The 10,000-nt window shown below is 36.5% G+C and overlaps 1 pseudogene; it reads left to right on the top strand.

Moving 5' to 3' along the window:
- Positions 1-1,221, top strand: part of LOC140931774 (uncharacterized) — a 1,885-nt pseudogene extending 664 nt beyond the window's left edge.
- Positions 1,222-10,000: the final 8,779 nt, after the last annotated feature.

Here is a 10,000-nt window from a genome sequence, read left to right as displayed (position 1 = left end):
CAAATGGTTCTAATCACATGATGTTATTCTACCTGAGCAGTGAACTTGTAACTGAATATTAGACAATCTTCGAGATTGCTTGCGCACAGGTGTGTTTTTACTTTAGACGAAGTTCTCTTAAGGTTTTGTGCAAGCTTTCCACTGATCTCTTTGAACTTAGCGATGAGTATCACATCATCTTTTTAAAACATTTTCTGTCTTATTTTAATGAAAAGGATTTCCATATGGATTGCTGCAAGTGGAAAATATAAGAAATGCTCACTGCTCACGAGTTGTACTCTTTAAACTACTCGCTGCTTGGAAAGCAAATTTTTTATTTCTGCTCGTGCTTGCGAAACATCGCAGTGCTTGCATGCTTGCGAATGCTCGCAAAGACCATTTGTCACCAATATTATAGTTTTAGTTTTGATGCAGTAGCTTGACGATCTTTGTTAACAGTGCCAAGAAATGAAAACTGACAAGCTGTTACTTCTTTGTTTAACTTTTAGAGTGGATGATTATATAAAAATGGGCTTGATAAAAATTAAGTGGACCCAGATAGGGGAGCAAATTTAGAAAAGAAAACAATAAACTCAAGAGCCGCTGATGAAGTTGATCCCGAAATCCAAACTGACTTTCCTTCTGACAGATTCGAGTGTGGTATTTCAGTGCTTCCAAGAATATCATTCAGCCAGATTTAGAAGTATTTAATTGAAGACGTCAAAATTAGGAACAAGCTGGCCACCAAAAAGCCAATTTCAAAAGGATACAACTTTTATAAATGTGGCCACGTTCGACAGATGTTTACAAAAAAGGATGAAAATAATTTATTCATTAAAAGCATTGTTCTTGCATTGATGAAGAAGGGAAAAGTGTATACTGTCAAAGTTATAACAAATCTAAGAGGACACATTTCCAAGGCTGTTTGTGGCTACCCGGCTGCAGTGGATGGCCGATGTAACCATCTTCCTGTGACTCATAAAAAAACATAAACAGATAAACAGAACAATTAAGTTTTCACAAGTGCTGCAAACACTGCTGGTCCTGTGAGTCACCAAGAAACTTATGTCCCATGCACCTCAAAGCCATGCCAATGGAATTTACCGGAAAAAAAGGAAACTAAATGCAGAAACCATACAGTCTTTGAAGTTTCAAAAACACGAATATGGTAAGGAGAAGAAACGATCTGCAAGACATCAGAAAGATGCCAGAGCTCCTCGAGTGAACAATCTCCGATCCTGAGCTCAAGAGCTTTTATGATGAGGGCAAACTAGTTGAGAAGAAAACGGGAAAAAGATTGGTCTTAGCTTACCTCATGGTCCCCCACAGAATAATGACCCAGAACCGGCAGCACAGGATCCTCGCGATTCAGAACTGAATTGGAGGCTAGTTTCAACTGAAAGGGTCCATCCAATGTCACTAGACAAAATATCCCTTTATAAGGCAGAGCGTGTAAAGAAACGTTTATTTGATTCGGTGAGTGAACGAGTTGAAATTGAAAGAGCAACAACAGATCAGCACACTTCTATTTTATAGTACAATGTTCGCCAACCATGAATAACAGCTTCACAGACAATGTTAACGTGCAACCGCCATGAACTTTCGTGTGCAACTTGAAGGAGTTACATCACAGTAATCCTGGTGTCCAAGTAAGGCCTTTTTCTTACCAGTTCAGTCTTCTTATTCCAAAGAAGATATAGACCTAAATTACATAAGCTATTTTGTAACTAAAAAATGTGCAGCATTGCGTTAGTTAACCATTTCATTATGGGCTAAGCCAAAATAAATAAATAAATAAATGTGATGAAGGTGATATATAAATAATTAATTAAATGAAAATGACAATGAGATATGACGGGCTTTTACAGCCATAATACCCCGCCCACAAACATCCCTATCTGATTTTACAAACAAACAAAAGGATGCCCGTTGCACGAGGGCAATGACCTTCTACAGTTAACTAAGCCGACAGATCTGGCCCACAGTGGGCAGTTTAAGGGAAAGACATGGTTGCCATATACCAGAATAGCCCAGTATATGGATTTAATATTCAGTTTTCATCCACCGTTAACTGTTATTTTCTTCTGCGTTATCAATGTGCGCTTTGTCTGGTTAATTTTTTTGAAGTTGTCTCCGGACCAAGTTGGCTTTCCCTTTTCGTGGCTCTCTTTCCAGCTCTGTTCACTGAGCCCCTGATGAGAATGACAGACCTTCTGAGAAGACTAAAATTTTTAAATTAACATCTAGTGAGCTCACTAGAATTTAATAACAGTGTAACATAGCTATTTATCAATTTAGTTCTCGTACCGTAGCTAAATGAGTATTTACCACTTGCTTAATGCTACGCATTCTTATTAAAACATGACTAACATATTTGTGGCTATTTTTCCCGCAGCTACATATAGTTTATGCTCAATAAACTAATGTGTGGTCATTGAACTACTGGTGTGGTTATTGATCTGTTGTGTACTTATTGACCTGCTGTGTGGTTATTGAACTAACAAAAAGGAAAACTTAATCGCCTGTAAAGATAACCGGCATTTAAGTTTTACACTATCTACATCGCCCACTCTTCCTACCATAAAATAAAAACCAGAATTCAAATGCCTATCATATTCCTGTTTATACCAAGAGGAATTGTTAAGAGACCAGCCCAGGTTTTTGTCACTTTCTCTTAGAATATAAGCATTATACTCAAATCCCTTAACAGTTTTAATCCTCTTTGGTTACTAGTCATTCCCCTAACCATAGCAGCAGATAGAGATCTACCTCTAGCATGATTTACAGAGTAAAATTATCTAATTTTAAAACCTTGGTTATAAACCTTCTCTCCAAATAACCTATTCTAGGATGAAAAAAGTAATGAAAAATTTCTTCCTAACATTTCGCCCCTGCCGTCCCCCTTTCACCCTAACCTTCACCTTAACACCAGCCAAATATTAAACATAACTCAGTACAGCCAGTTCAGTCTATTTTTTAACTGCATGCTGCTTCTTTATGCCATCTGATGTAGGTTTTCCTTTCATAACAAAACCACCCCCATAGTTCAAAATCTGCCGTTCCTCTTTGGATACATTGCGTCCAGTGAAGTTATGTAAATTCACTCTATCGTGTTGCCTTCCTCTTTCAAATAAAATGTCCTTACCATTTAGTCTATCCTTGTACATAAAAGACTTCAAATCACTTTGTGATAGGGCATCCCTCTCCTTTACAAAATACAAAACACAACGTAAGGTGTTTTTCAGTTCTCTCACTATCACAAGGCCTGCTCTCACGTCTTTTCTCCTTTGTTTTGTTAAAATAATCTCGTCCTCTCCTGTTTCTCCACTGTGTTATTTCAGAAGTAGTTAACTTCGTTCTACTCTCTACTATATCATCAACATTTCTCTTTATGGCTGCTAACTCCAGTCCTATACCTTTCTCTTTCTCCTCCAGAACCAGCCTTCCTTTTTCATCCTTACATGTCACTACACCGCAAACAGCTGTGTATTCCACATCTGCTTCCCTTCTTAAGTTGTATATTTCAAACTTTAACCGTGCCAACATGGTGTACAGTCTATCAATTCTTTGCAAATCACATCTTATACCAGAAGAGATATAGCGAGATTACAAAACCTTTGCATACCAAATCTCTAATTCCTTAGACATTGTTCAATTTAGCAACTTCACAAAACAGACATTCTCGCAGAGGGTTAAAAGAAGAAGAGTTAAAGCAAAAAGAAAGGAAAAAAGGAATTGGGGAAAGAGCGAAAGAAGAAAATTTAAAACTAAAGGCAAAAGAAATCAAAAACACCACAATGGTGCCAAACGGGTGGCTCACCAGCTCCAACTTATGGCCAGGCAGCTGGACCGCTTGGCTAACCGCATTATTTTAGAAATACAAAATGAATAATTTAAGACATCCAAGGATAAGTTAATTTATTGCAAAATTAATTGTCTTAACTTCATTAGAGCAACGAAAAATTATTTTCAATGTAAAGATCCATATGTTTTGTCTGTAAGATATATTTTGCACATCTTATAATACCAAAATGTCCTATTTTCAAAAAAGAGAACAGGGCAAAGTGAGATATATGTCGCCCTTCTTTTTTGGGGGAGGCAGCTGAATAAAATCAATAAATAGTCTTATTAAAGGTTCTTACAACCCATTTCCCCCAAAATCTCCTAATTTAAAAGTTAACAAATATTTCCACCCTGTCCCCTATCCCTAAAACAGGATTGTGACATCCGGACGATTAAAAAATATAATAAACTCCATACAACCGAGCAAACAATCAAATTAGCTCCATGCAGCCATACACACAATCTAAAATTGGTTTCTAATCCTGCCATAACAATGACAAGGCTATGTTGTGACTGCTATAATAAACCACCATATAGTCTTGCAGCAATGGAAGTTGTACTAATCTACACCTGTTGGTCGTTACCACGTGCCTACTGGGTAAATACCACAAAACTACACAAGCAGGATGTCAGGGCAATTCAAGCAAGCCCGTCGTAAAATGATGAACTGAACTGTGCATTGACACTTAGTTATTGTTGTTGTTATTGTTAATAATACAAGCTTATACACAAGCCCTTGAAGACCCTTTCCCCACCTTAGCACATGCGGGATCCAAATAAAGATACATTAATGCGTATGACATTTTCTGAACTCTTGTAGTCATTACTGCACATTAGTGTCCTTTACGAACTACGTTATCTTTATTGAACTATGTTGTCTTTATAGGATTTAAAAAAAATTTAAGTTAATTATTATTATCATTATTGTTATTAGTAACACAGGCTTTTACATACACCCATTAAGATCCCCTTCCCCTGCCTTTGCACATACAGGATCCAAGTAAAGATACATTTATGTGTGTGACATTTTCTGAACTCTTGCAGTTGTTAATGAACTTAAGTGTCCTTTATGAACTATGTTGTCTTTATTGAACTAGAAAAATAAGAAAAAATGGGAGACTGATCAAGAACATGTACATTCCTCTCTCTAATGTTCCAAGTAATACACAACTGTCAAGAACAATGTATAACATGATGTCTCCTGTTTGACTTTTTCAAAGCTTAAAGCTGAATTATGCCGCATCTTTGGTGAAAACAACATCTCCACAAAAGTACGAGAAAAGTACCAGATGTGGCCGCAGCGTATCTTAAAAGTAGGCTGCAGGTAGCAAGTACAAGGCCCTCCTTAACTTCATCAGGGAGATGGAAGCCGCTTTTGAGGACAATGAATATGACAGAGAAGGTAAATTTTAGGTTTTTTCATCAATTACCACAAGGTGATAAACAAAATTTCGAATAAAATTATTGTGCATTTACTCCACCAGGCCAATTACAGTTACAGATTTTGATTAATTAAAACACACCAAGATTATCTAAATGATACACATTTGATTACATGATTACCGTATTTATTTTAGTAAGTGTCCTGGGGCACGTTTCTTGAAAGGCCCCGGAAACTTTTCAGGCCCGATGGCAAATTTCAAAATTTAAACCTGTTGAATAGGAGCACAGTTCATAAGCCATGAACAAGTCATGTCCTTTGTTACCTGATAGTTTTATTGTATTACTTTCAAAGTTACTGAAACTTTGATCTTGAATGAAAAATCAACAAACACAAAACAGCTTTCCAGGCCTAAAAAGTTACCAGAACTGTCAAGACACAGACCGCTTGGTGCTTATTTAAAAATCTTCCTTGAGAGAGGGCAGTTATTTGTGGTGGGCACAATTTTCACTATTTGCAGCAAAAAGTTACAAATGTAGTTTATTTTGTGGAAAAACAATGAATTAATTAAATAAATAAATTTGTCAAACAATGAATCTAGAGATTGAAAGCCGGTGAAGAAATAATATTTGATACTCCTCTTGTGTAATTCAGTATTTTTTAATTTGTCCGGTGGGAGGGGGTGTGCACTTATTAATTTTTCTACCAGGTGTGTTTTACTAACGATTTTTTTTCTTTATTTAAATGTCACAAATGAAAAGCCGGGCATCCTTCTTGATGATTAACAAGGTTCTGCGAAATCGTGGCAGTAGGAGGAAAGGAACCCAGGAGGAAGTTGTCAGTATCATAGAGGTAGGAAACTTGGAAATAAAGTTCTCAAACTTATTAATTATTCATAAAGAGAAAATCACAAGCTTAACAGTGAGTGGTTTGGATATTGGATACTAGTTACCAAGACATTTTGCGAATTTCATCTTTTCATTTTTTCCCAAGAATTCTTACTCTTTTGAGAAGGTAAATCAAAAACTCCACACTGTGTTTAGTCCAAAATCCAGAAATCTCAAAGTCAGCTGCGCCTCATTTTTTAACTCGTGATTATTTCTGATATTGTGGTATGAAAATGCTATAGGGTCGACAGCGATAAACATAATTGCAACAAACAAAATACAGTATATTGCACATGTATACTTGTAATCCGAAATGAAATACCACATTTATTCCTTTACTGCCCTAAGCTTTAATAAGTAAACTCTTTCTAAAAATTTTAGACCTTGAAAGTGGGTGCTTATTAACTTTTTCTACCTTTAGAACAGGTGCTTACTTCAATAAATTTGATAAGCCATTATTTTTGTGACAAAATCCTGATTGACAAAATTATTAATAGTACATAAATGCAGGTGTATTATTTAAAAGGAGGGTTGACCATACTGACTTAATGTGTGGTTGTTAACATTTTGCTTTCACTTCTAAAATTGCAACATTATGTTTTTTTGTATTGCAGAGGGATGCAGAAGTCTACGATGCAGTAACAGGATTTGTCCAGCCCCAGCTTTTAATTGTTGGAGATATTTTTGACATAGATCTAATTTACATTGTGGCAGAGGGAGGAATTACTTGCCAACTGCCCCAGAAATCGATTTAAGATGCTGTGCTTGGATTGCTGGGGAGTTTTTACGTTTTTAATGTTTCATATAATCAAAGCAAAGCCATCCTAACTTTCCTGGAGCAGGCTTTGCTGGAAATTGGACGAGGGCAGACCCTTGTCACTGTTTCATCATTTTTGAATGACTTGGCAAGTGCATGAGTTCTTCAACTAGTACCTTAATCTTTGTTGTTTTCATTCTATTGAATCCTGTGTTGCATAGTATTTCAGCACATGTGGTTCTCTTTGTTTGTTTTTTTAAGGTAAAACTCAAACACTTAAAACAAACTTAACATAAGCGGCAACCTTTTTTTTCCACTTTATTACCCTTTTTTATCATTTGTTTTGCTAAACATATTGTCCACGCTGTAAAAAGTAATAAATAAGGTACTTACCTAGTCACTAAAGACTGGCATTAGCAATGCAGACAGTGTCAGAGTTGTAATCAAAAGCTTGGGCATTGATATAGCTAAAGCATTGTAGTTTGTGGAGAACTTAGGTGTCTGTGTGACACTTGTGTGACTGAAATAAATTCGAGCGGATCTGTCAAGATCTGTTAACCGATAGCTGTTTAGTTTACATTGTAATCATTTGAATTATACCATTATCAAAGCCCTTGGGAAGAAAAGCAGTTCAAGGAAACGAGTTCAACTTTGGCGGGTGGGTAAGGCATCTCAGTAACAATACTATTTGCAAGATCATGCATTTTTACTCGGTTAAAAAACGCCGAAGATTCCTATCTCCAGCACTTTCACAAATGATGAACTTTGGAAAACTTTGAAGGAACAAATCATGGCTTGGTGCATGGAATTTAAGAACAATTATTATACCTCAGTAAAGCTCTACTGTTGTAGTACAACATAAAAATTCAGCTTGGGCAATTGAAACACCACCCGTTGCTCTCGATAATGGAAGCAGTGGACAATTATGTTTAAGTGCCCATTCTCCTACAAAAAATGGCAAATTCTGCATCCTCGACTCAATGCACTAATAAGTTGTTAGTAGTAAATTTGTCTTGTAACATCATTCTGTAAGACAATATATTTTGTAACTTCAGCTTGTTTTTCTGTAATTCTTATTTTTCCACATAGTTTACTTAGTTACTTTACAATATTATCTGTTATGACTGCTGTAACATTTCCTCTCCGCACGCCTTGTCTAGTTTTTGCTATTTGCAGGTGGCGATGGCAAAATGATGTGTATGAAAATAAAGTATAGTGTGTGTGTGTAGAGATAAATGGGTCGTTCATTGACGGTGTTTTTGCACAAAAATGTTAAAACGGTCATGGAGCCGGGGGTAACACAAACACCACAAAATTGTCTTGAATTCACACTTTTTTTCCCGGTGATCAGGAAATCATTTTTACTTGTAAAATCTAAAGATGGATTGAGTCTTTCATTGCTCTGGTATAACTTGAAAAGTAAGAAACTTTCTAGATAGTAGGCGATTGCAGTTAACCAGTGCTGAAAGGTCAGAAGGCCGTTTCTTTCTTCAACGTGCCATAAATGTCAACAGTGCTAAGAAAAAGAAAATGGACTAAGATTCAGACAAACATAGAATCAAAAAAGGTAACTGATACGAGTTTCCATAAACAAGCTGATTGGAATATCGGGTGGAGTGTGAAATGCGTGTCAAATCTTACCTGGTTCCTAATCTTATGAACCGAGCCAAATTTAGAAGTATTTGTATGGAGTCATTGGAGCATAACTGGGCTAATATCTCAGAGACAATCTGCCCCAAATTGCTAATTTTTGGTGAGTAGGCGACTTGGACATTGTGCTTTCAGAATATCTTAGCAAATCCCATAATTTTACAAATTTCATTTATATGACGTCATCACTTTGGTACTCTATTGATTGTGATCCAGCTCACTGTACCACACACAGTAAGAACAAAGAAATTCACAAAAGACTACACCTTAACAACATCAATAGTGGAATAGAAATTTCAGAAGCTTGGTTGCCCTTAATCAAGAAACACAGCGGTAGGAGATCCACACGATAGTGGACCAGTGAGGCAACAACTCATACAAACAGAGTGTAAAGTATTAATGAGTCAAATGAGTCAATGAGTCACAAGTCAGATCTGAAAAAAAAAAGTTTCGGTACAAACAATAATATTAAGTATTACTTTTACTTATTTTGTCTACTTAGCTTGTCATGCTGGTGTAAAGGTAAAGTATTCAGGGAAGTATTCATTAGGTTTTAGCGAGGAATCTTATCAAGGGGAACACAATTTTCTTTCATGCTCTGGATCGCTGTCGATCATGAACACAATGAAGATGATCCAGGACACTAAGCATCCATTTCAACAATCAATAGCAGAGTTGTTTTCAGTTGATAATCTTCCCAGTGTAGTTCACCACTTTTTCCAATCAGTTTTACTTGCCTCAAAAGGTGAATGATGCTACGAGGCGAACAAAGTGAATTACAATTATTGTGCTTTGCCCGACGAGGGGTATGAAACAGCAAGTCGAAACAGTTGTGCACAGTCAGTGTTTATATAGAAACATACAGTGTACGAATAATTATTGTTGAGGTATTACTGTATACCCACTGTAATTTTAAATAGCTTTCAAGGCTCGTTGATTGATTTAAATCTTCGGGCATTCATTGTTTGCATTATGTTTGTGTTTATTTACATTAGCTCGCCTGTTTAAAACTCGTGCATCAACTAATATGAACAACCTTGGGGCAGCACTTCACTTCTAGTATGGAAACTCTAGTAGTATGGATTGTCTGATGGTTTAATGGTTCTTGAAGGGTGTCTGGGAAGGCTATTTTTCGGGGCATGCACGTAGTAGTAGGGCAAGGCCTGGAATGCTGCTAACAAACAGCCCAGGTTGAGATTTCATGTCAGAAATAGGCCTTGCATGTGCAGGCAGCAATGAAGCAAGTAGACAAATTAAGTAAAAGTACTGTTTAATGTTATTGTTTCTACCGAAACTTTTATTTTTTCAGATCTGACTCATTGACTCATTGACTCATGACTCACTGACTCATTTGACTTATAAAACATCCGTTATGAAGTAACAAGTGCTTGAATCTCATTGTCTAAGACTAGACCAACCAGAACCGAGCTTGGAGTCATATAACTTTTCTGTAACCAGTCGACGAAGAATGGCAAGGCAAGTTCTTTAAGTTTTAAAACACTT

This window comes from Porites lutea, chromosome 3, assembly GCF_958299795.1.
Source record: "Porites lutea chromosome 3, jaPorLute2.1, whole genome shotgun sequence".
Taxonomy (NCBI): Eukaryota; Metazoa; Cnidaria; class Anthozoa; order Scleractinia; family Poritidae; genus Porites; species Porites lutea.
Note: the sequence above shows the minus strand (reverse complement) of the source record. Positions and strands in the feature narration are given on the sequence as shown.